This window comes from Eretmochelys imbricata, chromosome 27 (assembly GCF_965152235.1).
Source record: "Eretmochelys imbricata isolate rEreImb1 chromosome 27, rEreImb1.hap1, whole genome shotgun sequence".
Taxonomy (NCBI): Eukaryota; Metazoa; Chordata; order Testudines; family Cheloniidae; genus Eretmochelys; species Eretmochelys imbricata.
In genome coordinates, this window is record NC_135598.1 from 13,594,567 (window position 1) to 13,610,329 (window position 15,763).

At 66.3% G+C, this 15,763-nt stretch overlaps 1 protein-coding gene across 2 annotated transcripts in view; it reads left to right on the forward strand.

The window, feature by feature from the left end:
* The window catches only part of RARA (retinoic acid receptor alpha), a 64,689-nt gene that overhangs the window by 4,392 nt on the left and 44,534 nt on the right, over positions 1–15,763 (forward strand). Inside the window, exon 1 of one of the 2 annotated variants that reach the window (XM_077806392.1) lies at positions 9,738–9,803. The exons of the other annotated variant lie outside the window; for it this stretch is intronic. The gene's annotated coding sequence lies outside the window, so the exon portion shown is untranslated. Of the gene's footprint in view, positions 1–9,737; positions 9,804–15,763 lie in introns of those variants that run through there. 2 annotated transcript variants of the gene reach the window in all.

The window sequence follows — 15,763 nt, forward strand, 5'->3', positions numbered from 1 at the left end:
CTGTGAGCTGGGACAGGCCCTGCCTGCTGCCCCCCTGCTGGCCCCCCCCCGTACAGGCCTGGTGGAGCCAGGGCCGGTCCCGCTGCCTGGGGGGGGCGGGGGGGGGTTGCTCTTGGCTGGCTCCTTAGCTCCTGACCTTTCGCCAAGTTGGCTGGGAGTGGGTGGCGGAGGGGCCTCCGGGCGCCTGCTCCCAGCTCCATCCTCCCGCGCCTGGCGCCCGGCCAGGGCCTTCGCCAGCGACCGGCCGGGCCTTGGGCACCGACCCAAAGGTGGGAAGCTCCCCCGGGTGAGGGAGGGGCAGGCAGGAAAGGGGAGGGGCCTCCCCAGCCCCCCTCATCACTGAGATTCCCTGTTACCAGCATTGGCTTGAACTAGCCAGTGTCCCCTGGGAGGGTGAGAGGAGCCAGAGCAGGGGGGCTGGGAGCCAGGACTCCTGGGTTCCAGCCCTGGCTCTGACACTCTCTGGCTGTGGAGGGGGTGTGGATCATTTCTCTCCCTGCCGTGCCTCAGTTTCCCTCCATCCCCTGGGGCTGATGCCTGACCTACAGGAATCGTTCAGTGTTTGTGGGTCCCTGCGCGGAGGGCGCATGTGGGAAGTGGGGCAGAGTCTTGCCCAGAATCACCCACCAGGGCAACTGCTGAGCTGCTTGTGCCCCTTGCTCCCGACCCGCAGCCCGCTGCTGTCCCAGCCCTGGGCTCCCCACGCATGCTAGGAAATGCTCCAGCAGTTGGGCGGGGACGGGGAGAGCTGTGTCTGGTTGGGCGGGAGGGAAGTGCCTGTCCTTTTCCCAGTGCTGCCCAGTCCTGGAGTGTTGCCAGAGGCTGGGAATGGGTCACTGGATGATTCCCTGTTCGGTTCATTCCCTCTGGGGCCGCTGGCCCGGGCCGCGCTCGGCAGACAGGACACTGGGCTGGACGGACCCTTGGTCTGACCCAGTCTGACCGTTCTTGTATAGTAAGGATTTGGGCTGCTCTCATCACCCCCATTTTACTGGGTGTGGGGGGAAACTGAGGCACCCAGCGAGGGCAGGTCAGGCCTTGACGTCACAGGGCGAGTTGGTGGCAGAGCTGGGGAGACTGAACCCAGGTGTCCTGGCTCCCCGGCCCTTGCCCCCCTTGTCTCTCCTGTCCCTGCTGCCCATGGTCCCTGCTTTACCAGGAAGCCTCCCACCCCCGTGCGCTGCCTGGGAGCAGGAGTTAAGCAGATAATGCGCCAGGGCTATTTATAGCTGTGCATTCCCTGGCATGTGTGGACGTGCAGCGCGCGGGGGGGACGTGGGGGAGCTCTGGGGCGGGTTCAGCTGAGGCTGCTGGTCTCTGTCTGAGGCAGCGAGGGGCTGAGCTGGGGGGTGACGGGACAGCATTGAGGCAGAGGGGAGCGGGAGAGGCAGCGGGTGGCCCCAGGCTCTGCCCCTCCCCTACCCAGGGGACCCTCTGGGCTCCGCCCTCCCAGATCCTGCCCCTGGAGGCTGGGGTGGGGCTGGGGAGCTTTCGGGGCAGCTGGGGCGGCCTCATCCCATGCGGGGCTGCTGGCGTCCTTGGGGAGCCCTGGGAGCTCCTCCCCTGGCACCGCGGCATACCCAGGTGCTGTGCACAGCCGTGCTGGTGTCACCCTGGCTGAGCCGGGGCTCAGCTCTCCCCAGGGTGACAGGAGCTGGGATGCCCCTGCCCCGAGTCTCTGCCATGACTCATCCCCAGCATCGTCCTGGCTCTGGTACGAAACGCGGGCCCCATGACGCCAGTAGGAAGGAAAAGGCCGTGGGGTTTCTGCCAACCGCAGTGACGCCGGTGTGACGGGGGAGGGCGAGTCTGCCGGGGCCCTGGCCCCCGCCAGCTCCCAGGAAAGGGAAACCTTCAAGACAGATCGGGGAGCTGTTCAGATTGGGGGATCCCCCCTGCCTGCACAGGGCCCCCCAGTCCCGCCCCCCCCCACTTTGCAGGGGTGACCGGGATGTGCCCCGCAGGCTCCAATCTGTGTACCCTGGCCGGGCTGGAGGGCTTGTTGATTGTAGGGTTGCTGTCATAGGGGAGGAGGGGGGGCGATGCCAAGCAGAGGTGAGAAACAGCCTTGTTGGCTGCCCGGACTCCTGGGTTCACGCTGCGCCGGCAGGTGCTACAGGAGGTGTTTGGGGGGCTGCCACCCCGGTCCCGTCACAATCTGGAGGAGACCCTGGCACTGTCCTGCCCCCTCCCCCATGGTGCTGCCCCCCCCCCATGGTGCTGCTATGCCCAGCAGGAGCCCCCCAGGCATTGTGGGTAATGGCTGCCGGTGCTAAAAATAGACTAGGGAAACCTGTCATGCCCGTTCCTCCCGGGTTAATTTCCAGACAGAGCGGGGGGGCGGGGAGGGGGGGCTAGGACAAGCCCCCAGCTCTGCCCTGGCGTCCTGAGGCCTGGCTGGGAGTGGGGTCCTGCTGCTCCGGCTCCGTGGGGTGTCGGGGGAACAAATTTGGGGAATGGGGTTGGCTCAGGTGCTGGTGCCATCTGGGCAGCGCCACCCCCTGGGAGAACACCCTGAATGGGCACTGGGGGGCAGTCGGGGACCTCAGCAGCACCCCCCCCCAACGAAGCCTCCCCCATCCCCAGCCGGCTGCTCCCAGGTGCCTGCTGGGCTGCCAGCCCTTTGCCTGAGCCTGATTGGGGCTGACGTGGGCAGGGGGCTCCCTGCAGCCTGCCCCTCTGGGGCTGCCCGGTAAAGGTCACTTGCGGGGGGGGAGGGGGGCGGGGGACACGAGCTCTTTGCTGTGTTCGAATGAGCCAGGCCTCCCCCTCCCCGTGGTGCCCACCTCCCAGCCACTAAGGGGTTAAACAGGCTGTTGGGGCCCGCCTAGGAAGGGGGATGTGAACGTGGGGGGGACAGAGAGACAGCGGGGCCCAGGGACTGGTTGGGGGGAAGCCAGGACACCTGGGTTCTATCCCTGACTCTGGGAGGGGAGTGGGGTCTAGTGGTTAGAGCAGGGAGGCTGGGAGCCCGGACTCCCAGGGTCTGTACTACAGGGACTTATACTGTTACCTGGTGGGCTATAGGCCCTGATCCACTCCCCAGGCCCAGCTCAAATGAGGGGCTCTGTCGGGCTGGCCTGTCCCAGCACTGACATGCAGCCACCTCTGGGGGAGCCCAGCAGCTGGCCCCGAGGGGTCCCTGTGCCCAGCATTGACCCGCGGCTGCCAGCGCAGGGGAAGGAGCCGCCCTGCCCAACATGCGCTGTGGGCTCCCTGCTCTTGGGGCCACCAGGCAGCTCAGGGAGTGTCTGCCTGCCGAAGGGGGCACTCGGAGCCCATGTTTGCCCAGCTCTGGTATCAGGGGCGGTTGGAAATGGGAGACTTCCCCCCCCCGGACGGCACAAAGGCCCCCCGTGTCCTTCCCCATCACGCCTCACTGGGGGCGCGGTGCTGGCAGTCTGGGACCCTGCCATGGGCACGGGGGGCGCAGAACCTTGGTGAGGACCCCCTGCTACTGGCGGGGCCGGGGCCAGTCCCTCAGGGCAAGGGACGTTGGGTGGCATGGACTGGCACAGGGCATGGCATTGTCCGGGCGTTGGCATGGACGGGTGCAGGCATGGTGTTGCCATGGCATAGACAAGGCAGAGTGTCGGCACCGATGCCCGTATCAGGGCTGGGTGTGGCTGGCGTGGGTGTGGCCAATGGAGCCTGTGAACTCCTTGGGGTGGGGTGGGGTGGGGGGCTGCGGCTCACCCTGGGGGTCCCCCAGAGCAGCATGTCAGGGTCCCAGGTCGATTCCTCACTCTCCAGATCCCGTGGGCCTTTGTCCCAGATGTGGGTGGGGGGAGCCTGGTGTACGGGGGCGGGCAGGGGGATGGCACTGGGGGAAGCCAGGCACATGCGGGGTGGCACATAGGGGAAGGATGCTGGCACATGGGGGAGCTGGGCACTAGGGGGTGGCACACAGGGGGAGGAGGCTGGCCTATGGGGATGCAGGCATCGGGGGGGCTGACACCAGGGGGACGCGGGCACCGGGGTGGGGGGGCGTGCATGCTGGGCCACGGGAGGCGGATTTGTCATCTCCACGGCCCTTCAGATCCCGCTTTCTGCCGCAGTGGATGAAAAATCGATGGCGCAAATTGATTCACTCCTGGCGGCGCCGGAGCCTCCTGCCAGAGCCGTTAATCACCGGCCGCGGGGGGGCTGGGCTGCCCGCGCTAACGGATCCCGCGGGGGGTGACTGAACACAGCGGGATACCTTATTCCCCTGGCTGCCAGGGGGCTGCCCCCAGCTCTGGGGAGAGGGGAACCCCCAGCCTCAGTGATGGCTCCCAGGCCCCAGGGCAGGCTGCTGCAGGGACACCCCCAGCCCAGCCCCCCCCAGGAATCCCAGCACAGCCATGTCAGAATAGACAGAGCCCGGGGCTGGGCTAGCAGGGGGCTGCGGGTTGAGAGTGAAGGGCACCGGCAGAGCTGCCAAGGGAACATGGTGGCAGCTTGGCCCCAGCCAGGAGTCGGGGAGGCTTCGGGGCAGGACAGGCCGTGTCTGGGCAGGATGTGGGGTACTGAGCATGACGTGTGCAACTGGACATATGTATTAGCATGACTGCACACACGTGTGCATGGATGGGGCAGGTGTGCGTTCACTAGCGTGTATGTTGCTGCATGGGGGGGGGGCGTGCCTGGCTCCATGCGCACACACCCGAGCCCTCTTCCACACACGTGTGCACATGCCTGAGACCGCTTCCACACGTGTGTGCACATGCCTGAGACCGCTTCCACACGTGTGTGCACATGTGGCTGGGCATCGCGGGACCTTCCCTCCCTTCTGAGTTTCTCCAGGCTGCTGCCTGGGTTGCGGGGAGCAAAGTCCAGGGACCCCCCTTCCCCACAGGTTCCGCCAGCTCCTTCCCCGGCTGCGGCTGTGCTGGGGGCTCCGCTGCTCCGTCCCCACCCCAGCACGGCCTGTCCTCCTTTGCACTCTCCTTACATAAGCCCACACGTGGCCGTCACTGGCTGCACCCAGATTCCATCTGACAGGGAGCGTTTTCCACACGGCTGGGCTTCTGCCGGGCACCGGAGCTGTGGGCGCCGGGGGGGGACGACCCCGCATGACCCTGTTGAGTGTGGCCCTGGCCAGTCCTGCGCCAAGAAGGAGCCATGGGGTGAGGGTGTGGGGGGGAGCTTCGCGTGTGATCTGTGTGTGAGATGGCGGTGCCCAGCTGGGGGGTGACATGGGGAATGGGGGAGGAGGAAGGGATGGGATGGAGCAGAGCTGGAGCAGGGAGCCCAGGGTTGGGATCATGGGGGGCTGCAGGTCGGGAGTGAGGGGCACGGGGGAGGGCCCTGCTCTGCCAATCTCAAGGGATGTGTCAGGAGCAGCTGCGGCCTCTTGCCGCCCGGACGGGAGCTGGGCCTGTCCCGAGCTGTGGCCCCAGGGCCCCACCAGCTGTGTCTGAAACGGGCCAATCTGCCTGGCACCTGGCCCCATGGCCTGACGCCCCAAGCTCCAGGTGCCCTCAGGACCATGGGTTCGCGGGGCAAGGCCTGTCCCCTGCTGTGTGTGCAGCGCCTGGCACCATGGGGGATCCAGGTCGGGGCCTGGGCAGCCCCTGGCACGATGGTGGGGGGACCACTGGGGTTAATGGGGCAGCTGGTAGGACACTGGGAAATCGCCCCCCTGCCCCATCACCTGGGTTAATAGCGGGGGGGGGAGTTGCTTCTCTTTGTGTTTTCCCTTTTGGCTCCATTCCTGCCCCCTGGCGGTTGTGAGGCACGGATGCCATGTGTGCCCCCCAGGTTGGGGGGAGCCAGGACTTGGGGGGTGACAGGGAATGGCCTGTGGCTGTGCAGGTGGCTGCTGGATTTGGGGGGATCCTTTCCACCCCCCTAAAAATGCCAGTTGCCAACCCCCCCCGACCTCCCCCAGGGCCCCAGAAGGTGGGAAGTGCAGGGCTAGTGGAATCCATGCTGGGCATGGCCCCAGCTCTGTGCCCCTCCTCCGGACCAGCGCGGGGGGAGGGTGGCGCCCTGCGCCAGCTGTAACCGTTGGCATCTGACGGCGTCTACCTGGCTGCACCTGGGCCATGGTACAACCCTGGGTTCCTCCCCTAACCCAAGCTCTGCCGGTGCCCCTCACTCCCAACCCGCAGCCCCCTGTGGCTGCTGGGGGGAGCTTGCGGTGCAGTGGGGGTGGCGGGGGTGGCTGCGTGCGTGGGGTCCTGGGGCGTGTCCCCCAGCAGCGGGAGGGAGTTGGGGCGCCCAGGCCTCACTTGGGCCGGCTCCCTGGGCTGCGTGTTCGTGCTTTGTCCCGCTCCAGCTGGCTGTCAATCCCTCCCAGCTGGTGTGGGGGACTCCGGGCCAAACTCGCTGGGCCGGGGCCAGGTGTGTCCCTCTGCCCCCTGCTGGCACTGACTGGCCTCGCTGCCAGGCTCCGTGCCCGCCCCAGGCCCAGCGGCTGGAGCCCACCCAGAGATGCCTGGGGCCTGAGCTGCTGGGGCCGTGGGGGGCGCTTGCCCAGGGACTCGTTCAGGAACTGACCCACGGCCGTGCCCGGGGTCTGTGTGGCACGTGGCCTGGATTCCCACGGGGGGCTGGGGGCCGGGATTGCTGAGGGGGGCGGGGGCGGCTGGCGCGGGAGCTGCCGGGGCTGCCTCACATCTGGGAGTGATCTGGGACATTCCTGCAGGCTGAGCGCACGCAGCGGTGCAGCGCCCGGGCAGCTCCCAGCACAGTGCGGGGGGGTCACCTCGACAATAGGGACCCCCCGCCGTGTCTCCCCACCCCCCCACATGGAGCCAGCGCCTTCCAGGTCTTCACTGTGTCGGGGGGCCATGGGACCTTGTGCCTCGGTTCCTGGGGGCTGCGCTGCCGCTGTACAGTTCCCCTGCCCTGAACGGACTCAGGCTCCATTGCCCTCCCCCTGGGGAAACTGAGGCACGGAGACCCAGGTGCCCAAAGTCAAGCAGTGAGTCAGGAATGAACCCAGGCATCCGGATGCCTGGCTCCCCCCGCTTCTACCCCCCGCGACCTGCGTCCAGGTGACTCCCAGCCGGGGCCATTCTCCACAGAGCCTCCCAAACTCGTCCCACTGGGTGTTACCCAGCACTGCACCCCATGGACCCCCCCCGACAGGAGCAGTGCAAGACACAGCAGGGGTCCTAATGCACACGCACGTGCACAGGTGTGAGCGCATACACAGACGTGCATGTGTTTGCATGCAGGCATACGGGAGCAGGTTCATGTGCACACGTGCACACACAAACGCACATTTGCACACGTGTGCACACGTGCACACACAAACATGCACACACGTGCACACGCACAGGTTTGTGACTTGGTCTGCTGGTGCCTTTTTCATCTCAGTTGAATGAAATCATCTCCCCCCAATCTCGCTGCCCCAGGCCGTGCTCGGCAGGGGTGCAGGGTCAAGCAGTTAGAGCAGGGGGATGCTAGATAGGCCCCCGGGTTCTGTTCCAGCCCCGTCCTCAACTCGGCGTGTGACTGCCCTGCTCCATGCCTCAGTTTCCCCGCTCTGTGAAAAGGCTCCTGTGATCCCAGCCTGCGGGGCGAGGGACGTTGCCGGTGTCTCCGACACACGCTGGGGTTTGGGGGTCCCTGGGGGGCTGTTGCTGGTTGTGTGCAATGAAGCAGTCTCATGACAGAATGGTCGGGTTCGAGTTCCGATTGCAAAGAATCCCGGGGGGGGGGGTGTGACTTAGATGTGAGCAGGAAGCCTGGGGGGTCTGGGTGAATTGCTGGGGTGTGGGGCCCAACTCCAGACCGCTGGATGCCCAGCCCCCTCACCAGGCAGGTTAAAAGGCTCCAGGAGGTTTCATTTGTAGGAACTGATCAATCTGTCACCCTGGGAGTGAGGGCGGCGGGCTCAGGCCCTGGGGTCGTGACTCCAAGCACCTCCGGCCTCTGTGGGGTGGCGGGTCCAGTGCAGCAGGAAGGAGGCTGGTGCTGGCAGCTGGGTCCCGGCCTTGGTGAGAGTGCTGGCATCTGCCCTGCCCCACGGGTGGCACCATAATGCACAGAACTGCCACGTCCCGCCCTCCCCTGGCTCTGGGGGCCTGGTAGGAAGGTTGCCCCACACGTCTCGTACCATGGCAGCCAGCATTCTGGCATGTCCTGACAGTGGAGAGCCCGACTGCACCCCAAATGAGGGTCTTTTTATGTTGTCTGTGTGTGTGTGCGGGGGGGCGGGTTCACTCACCAGTCAGTGAAATGCAGCCAGCTCTGGGGTGGAAAGTGGCTGCTGTGTAACAGCTGCGTGGTGCTGGCTTAGGGCCGAGTGTGGGAGGCAGCAGAACCTGCTGGGGGAGTTCAGGGAGAGGGCTGATCTGAACCAGGGCCAACGCCCTGACTCGTGTGAACGTGCCAGGGGAGCTGCCATTGTGTCACATGGCTGGCACCTTGCTCTCGTCTGATGTCTTGGGCTCCAGGGGCCGAGACCCCTGCAACATGCTGCCAGGGCAGCCTGATTCCCCTCCCCTGGCATGGAGCCAGCCAGGGTCCGAGCTGCAGGGGCTGCAGACCCCAGGGATGCCCAAACTGAGGCCGGGGGGTCCTTCGGCCTTTGCTCCCCACGTGGGATGAGCTAGAGGTGGGCAGCGATGAGCCGGAAGTGAGCTTCACCCAGCCCCCCTGCCTTGGGGGGAGCTCCCAGCAGAGGCAGCCCATAAATCAGGGCCCGCTCCTCGAAGCCCTCCCCCTCCCCTGCTCGGATGCGTTTCCGATCCCTGGCCAGCCATTAATATCCGAGAACAGTGCATCTTGCACTCCGCCCCGGGGGGCACAGCCAGCCCCAGGCAGCCCCAGGACAGGGTGGGGGGGCTCCCCGGCAGAGCGGCTGGCTCTGGGGCCGGCCTGGCGGGAGGGAACCCATTGGATTCTTTTCTTCTTTCCCCTTTCTGAGTGAGACAAATTCCCAGGCTGTCCGGCACTGGCATAAGTCATTAATTCAGCCCCAGCCAGGCCTGGAGTTGTGCAGGGTCCGACGGCCGGCAGGCGCGTGCTGCAGCCGAGAGCGACCGCTCTGTGGTTTGCGTCTCGCTCGGCTCCGCGCTCGCTGTGGGCCTTTGCTCGGCAGCTGCGTGCACTGAGCAGGGCCCAGCGACTTCCTCAGGCCGATGGGGGCCAGGGTTGGTAACAAGACTCGGCGCTTCGCGATCGCTCGCGTGACTCCTCTGTTAGCTCGACGCTGGGCGTTCGGGGCCCCAGCTCGGAAAATCCCAGCGCCACGGGATGCTGCGAAGTAGCTGCCTGTCCATCTATCTGTCTGTCCGTCCATCTTTCTGCCTGTCAGTCTGTCTATCCGTCTGTCTAGCCATCTGTCCGTCTATCTGTCCATCTCCGCACACTGCAGCTCTCTCTGTGAATCCGGCGGTGGGATTTTCACTGGGGTTTCCTGCCGTCTTGGCTACCCAGGCTAGCGCCCGCCAGCTCCTCTCCCCACACACCACCCCCTGGCATGGCTGGAGAGGGGAAACTGAGGCAGGGGCAGGGACTTGCCCACGGGCACGCAGGGCGGTCAGGGGCGGAGCTGTGGGTAGAACCCAGGAGTCCTGGCTTCCTGCCCGGCCCCCTACAGGCCCCGCCCCGCTCGCCCACCAAGGCGGGGCCCCTGTCCCTTTAAGAGCCCTCTCCCTCCCCCAACCCGCCAGGCACTTCAAAGGGCTGCTCCGGAGCCGCCGCCCCGCCCCCCGCGCGCCATTGGCCGGCTGGCGCAGGGGGCGTGGCCCGGCCGCTCCCCTCCCCCCGCCCCGTGTAAAGTTTCCCCGAGCACATGACCGGCCATGGCCGCCGAGCGCTGAGCGCGCGCCTGGCCCCGCGCAACGTTCCACCGCCCGGCCCAGGTACCGCCCGCAGCGGCGCGGGGGGCTGCGTGCGCTGGGGGGGCTGCGGGGCGGGGGTGTTTGCGGCGGGGCGGGGGGTACGGGGTGCTGCCGGGGTGTTTGGGGCCTCTGGGGGTGCTCTCGGGGCGCTGGGGGTGCTTTCGGGGCGGGGGTGCTGCGGGGCGGGGGTGTTTGGGGGGGGATGGGGAGTCTGGGGGTGCTCGGTGTGTTTGCGGGGCGGGGGTGCTGCGGGGCGGGGGTGTTTGGGGGGGTGGGGAGTCTGGGGGTACTAGGTGTACTTGCGGAGAAGGGGGATTGGGGGGTCTCCTTCCGCCTGCCCTCCCCCCCTACCCCCCCGACGGCAGCGCCCGTTGCAGGCCCCTGTCTCTCGCTGATCTACCCCCGGCCCCTAGTAAGCTTGTGTCGAGGGGCGGGGATCCTGCCGTGCCCGGTACCCCGGGGGCTGTGGGGTACTTCGATGCCTCTGAGCTAGAACAGCTGGGGGGGTGGGGGGGGGGGAGATCCTTTTCTTGTCTCCCCTCCCCTCCCCAGCTGGAAATGTCTGAACCCAACTGTTGCAGAAGTTGCTCCGGGCTGGGAGCATTCCCAGCTGTCACCGGATCCGCCCCCAGCTCCCTCCCTGCCAAGGGGTAACCGCCCCAGGGCAGCTTCCAGGCCAGGCTGGGGAGCGCGTCCTTTGCCCAGGGACCACTGGTAACCTCTGGCTTCCTTCCTCGCCTGCACCTTGCTCGAGCTGTGTCCTCGTTTGGGAGAGAAACGGGGCCTTTTGTGGGGAATCCCCGTTGCTCCCAGACGGTCCAGGGGCGCCGGGGTGAGCGGGTGGGCGTGGGTTTGGCCAGCTGGCTCGCCCTGCTGCACTGAGCGCTTTCGCACACAGCTTTTCACTCCTTCAGATTTGTTTGCCAGGCCCCATCCGGAGAGCACTGGGCTGCTTCCCCTTTAGCTGGTGTTATCTGAGGCGAAGTGGTGGGTAGTTGCTGTGCTCTGGCCTTTCCAGGGGCCCCCGCTGGTGCCGTGCCAGGGGGCCGCCTGCTTTGGAAGATTTCAAAAAGACACTTTCGTTTGTGTGTCACTTTCCCCGGTCTGGCGCGATCTTTAAAGGGCTCGACGCGGCTTCCGAAAGGCGTCTGCACGGCGACGAGCATGGGGCCCCGGCCCGCTCCCTTCCCCCGTGTGCTGCGATCCATCAACAGGTGTCCTGCAGCCGGGCCTGGGGCCTGGACTTGGGAACAGCCGTGGGTGGGGGTGAGAGAACCGGGGCAGCGAACCCAGCCCGTGGGTCAGGGTAAGAGGATCTGTCCAGGCTGTGGTTTTGCAGCATCTGGGGCTGCGTGTGTTGCGGGGACCGGTGCGTGGCGCTCGGCCGGGGCTGGGGGCTGGTGTCGGGCACCCCCTGCTGGGACACCGCATTTGGCTTGACAGTTACCGCAAGACTGTTGGGATGCATCGTTCGGCTCTGCGGTGTGGACAATGCCCTCGGAGCTGCGGGACCTGGGGCCATGCGGAGGTCTCGGCTGGGGGGCCGGTGTTGGGCACTCCCTGCTGGGACCCGCGTTTGGCTTGGCCGTTACCATAAGCCCGGTGTCGGGCGCGGGCCATGCGCTCGGAGCTGCGCGGTTAGGCCGGTTCCTGCCCCAGGAGCGGGATGTCCGAATGCCCCAGGCAGTGGCATGGGCTGGTCCGGGCGCTCCCTGCCGTGTCTCTGCTCTCCGGCGCGGCACCGGGGGGCTGATGGTGGCCACCTTCCCGCTGGTGGGGGGTTGCGCCTCCCCTGCTCTCGTTGTCCTGCTGCGGTCGGGGGGGGGCCGGGGTGGTTCCTGGCATGGCTCAGGACTGGAGGAGGTGATCCTCCAAGGAGGAAGTCCTCTCTTTGCCGACAGACAACCCGCTGGCACAGCTTCACACCCGGCACCCTCCCTTAGTTCCCTCCCATGGGGGGGCGGGGGGGGGGGTGTTTGCGTCACTCGTGGGCCGCTGCAGCAGGTCCGTTCCTGTGTGGCAGAAGCCGGGAGCCAGGCCTGCGGCTGGGGGGAGCCCTTGTGTGTTACCTGTGTCCTGGTCTCTGTCTGGCGCGCTGCTGAGAACAGCAAATTCGTCGCCGCACTCGAGGTGTGAGCATGGCGCTCTCCAGCCCGGGGGGCTGGGTCCCAGGCAATGCCAGTGCAGTGGGTGTCCTCCCCCTGCCCTGTGGAGCCTGCAGCCCCCTGGACGGACAGTGCTGGGACCCTGGGTAGGTGTGAACTAGCCCACTGCGTTTCCGTGGCCACAGCAACTCTCGGCAGAACAGCAGAGGCTGCTGTGGCCTTACCCTGCCCGGTAGGTGCCGACTCCCTGGGCCGCAGGGAGGATGGATCTGAGTGAGCATCCCCTGTGGTGAGACCCCTGTGCCACTTCCTCGAGCGAGGGTCTCCACGCACTTTCCAACAAGCCCCAGTGCGATCTCTGCTGTGCTGATGGGGAAACTGAGGCATGGGGGGGAGCGTATTCCCTTAAGTCCTGTAGTGCTGGGAACAGAACCCAGATGTCCTGGCCATTAGACCCTGGACCTTTTCAGATTCCTGCGTGTGCATGGGAGCATGGATGGTATTTACTGAGCTCTCGGAGTGAGGGAGCAGAGGGCCCCTCTGCTCTTTCTCTTCATTTATTTTCCGTGACCCCTGAATGCCCAGGTGCTAGTGAGCTGCGGATCTTGGCTCGTAGCACAACGGGGTCTGTGATAGTCGCGGCCCAGATAATAAATCGTTGTCGTGGTCTTTGTGTGGATGCTCCTGGCCAAAGAGGAAGGGGGCTGGACACACTGGGATTGACTGAATATGTCTTGCCAAAGTGATCAGCAGTGACGTCGTTATTGTCAACATCAGCGTTGTCGTTAGGTTTCAGAGTCAACCACCAGCTGGGATGAAGAGGGGCGTGAGCCCTGGAGCGATTGGCTCAGGCTGTCTGCAGACTCAAGTGTGGCATTAGTCCCCGCAGTCCATGTTCTGTTCATCGTCTGTCCCTGGCTCCCACCCAGCGGCTGCCTGGCAGGACCCTCCCCTGCAGGGCGAGCCTGGAGCTGGGAATGGCACCGTGCCCCATTCCTGACTCGGGGCTCTCATGGGGGCTCCCCCTGCCAGGGAGGGGGGCTGTCACTCCTGGCAGCAGCCCTTCCTGCCCTTGGAGGGGCAGCTGGACCGATGGCTGTCTGGCCTGCTTCGTCTGTATGCAGGGGGGTATGTCCATGTGCTGCTGGCACTGTGCTCTGCCCCAGAAGTGGCTGCATTCTGGGTGGGGGTGGGAAGAGAAGTGCTCCCAGTGGGATATAAATGCAGTTTGTTTTGGGCGGGATGGGGGCTGGAGAGAAGACCCTGCTTTTCCCAGCCCCCCTGGGCTCTGTGCCAGCCCTGCCCCAAATCCATTGCCTGGGGTAGCCCCGTGGGCCGGGGCAGCGGTGGCGAGGGTGGGCCTGGTGCCCGCCCAGTGCCAGTCCCGACACTACAGACGAGCGTGTGGAGTCATGAGTCTGGGCTGCGGGTGCCTGGCCACGCTCCAAGCAGGGGCCTTGGGGGAAGGTGCTGAACTGCCGGGGGAACCAGCCGGGATCCTCCTGCCTGCCTTGTCCCTCCTCCAACACGCACCCACCCCAGCACTCCACGGGGCTGGGACAGCCGGGGGCTGCGGGTTGGGAGTGAGGGGCACCGGCGGGGCTGCCTATCCCTCATCCCCGGCCTGTCTGCTTGCAGGTGGGGGGCCCAGCCCCAGGTGGCTGGGACTGCCAGGCTGAGGATGCAGTGAAGTGACCCCCACGTGCCCCTCTGGTGGACAGGTAGCACTGGCCCGGGGTTGGGGTCGGAGCCTCAGTAGATTGCCATGGGGTGGGGGTCTAGGCAGCCAATTTTCACCCTGTCCCCTCTGCCCTCCCGGGGAGGCATTGGGGTCTCTGTTCTGGCAGGACACTGGGGAAAGGGACTGCTGAGTGTTTCTCTCCTCCCCACCCCCCAGCTCTGTGGCCGGGTATCCCCCCTGTCTTTGAGGAGGTGGGCTCTGACTCCGCTGGCTGGGCCGGGGGAGAGGGGCTCTCTTTGGGGGTGCCCGGTCCCCACCCAGCACTGGCCGCAGCTTGGTTCACACCTGGCTCCGGTAATCCCTCGATCTGCTCTGAGAGGATTTCCGAGATAAGGCTGTTAAGCTGCCCCCCGCCCCCCTCGCTGCCTCTCTTCTCCCCCCCCACCCCAGAAGACTGGCTTTAAGCCAGGGGTTTGCGCCCCTCTGCCACATGCCTGCTCCACGCCATAGGAACGGCTCCTCCCCGTGCTATAGGGGGGGGTCTGCGGGGCAGCAGGGAGCCCCAGGACCTCATTGGTGGAGGTGAGAATGGACGTCATCACCAGGGCCCCCTCTAGCCCGGCATCCCATCTGGCAGCCGCTGGCTTGCCCTGCCTGTGGGAAGTGCCACCCCATATCCTACTGGACTGGGGCTGGCCCTGGCTGTCATGGGGGAGGTGGGTTCCTGGGATCCGCTGCCGCCTTCTGCAGGGCCAGGCCTCCCCAGTCCCGTCAGGTTCTAGCAGCGGGGAGTTCCACGGGGTAACTGAGGGTTGAGCTGCCTTTGGTTTGATGGGTGTCCCGTTGCTCTAGGGCCCAGCGGCGGCGCATGTCTGTCCCCTGAGGGTCTGGACCCTCCGTCTGCTCCTCCTCTGCCCACCCCGCTCTGAGGTTCGGCTGGGGGCGCTCTCCGCGGCATAACGCCAGGGCTCAGCGCCCCGTCCCCGTCGTACCGTCCAGCTCAGCCACACTCGGGAAGCCGGCCGCTGTGGCTTAGCCCTGCCCAGAGCCGTCAGCTGGCCGGGCGGCCGGCGTTCAGGTCGGGACTGGCCAGTGTCCCCGGCATTGGAAAGGGCCCGGCTGGAGCTGCCTTCCCCCGGGCTGCAGCGCTGGTGTCTCCAGACCCTGTGCTGGCTTGGCTCCACTCTATTTATAACCAGCTATTTCACTTCCCCCTGCTCCCTGCCTCGGCCTGGCCCCCGACCTCTCCCCGGCCTGACGGCCAGCCCTGGGCAAGGGCAGGTGGGGAGCCAGGACTCCTGGGTTCTCTGCCGGCTCTGGGAGGGGAGTGGTGACTAGTGGGTAGAGCAGGGGGTGCCACCATATGCCTTAGTTTACCTGTAGAACGGGGCTGACAGTGGCCCCGTGTTGTGGGGGTTGAGTGGAGGTGCTGGGCGTTTTGATGCCAGGCCGTGCCCAGGGACCCTGTGCTGGGCTGGGTTCCCCCTCCTGTGACTCTCTGCCCGCATGGAGCAGGGGCGGCCACGTCCCCAGGGCTGCCTGTGATCCCCTCTGGAGCAGAGCCCAGGCTGGGTTCGCCCAGGGGCTCTGCCTAGACCTTTCCCCCTTGTGGGCTGGGGGGCTGGCTAGCAGCAGCCATGGGCATGGTCCCCCCCCCCCGCATGGAGCAGGTGGGGCTGTGCCAGCTGGAGTTGCCCTGGCAGGAGGTGCGGCCGCCCCAGGATTGGGGCTGAAGTAATGACGCTGCCGGCCACTGCGCCTGCCTCCGGGTGTGAACACATCGAGATGACAAATGTGCTGATTAAAGAAAATGGGTTAATCTCTCCCGCCGCAGGAGGCGGCTTAGTGTGGGGGCGGGGGAATAAATAAAAGTGTTTTAACCCCTTGCATGGAGCTGGGCTGGGGCGGGGGAGCCCCAGGCTTTGCTGCAGGCTTGCTGTGTCACCTTGGGCAAGTCACTCAATTGCTCTGTGCCTCAGTTTCCCCCCCCCCACTTTGCAATGGGGATCATGGCCCCGCCTGGCTGGTGAGCTCTCTGGCCCAGGGGCACTCCCAACCTGGGGCCCATTGCGCCAGGCCTTGCACAGGGCGCAATGGGCCCCAGGTTGGGAGTTCCCAGGACCCCGTGGGCAGTGCCCGGGCAGGCTCCGCCAGCCACAGGAGCTGATTGGCAGTTGGGTTTGTTTGCTCTGTTT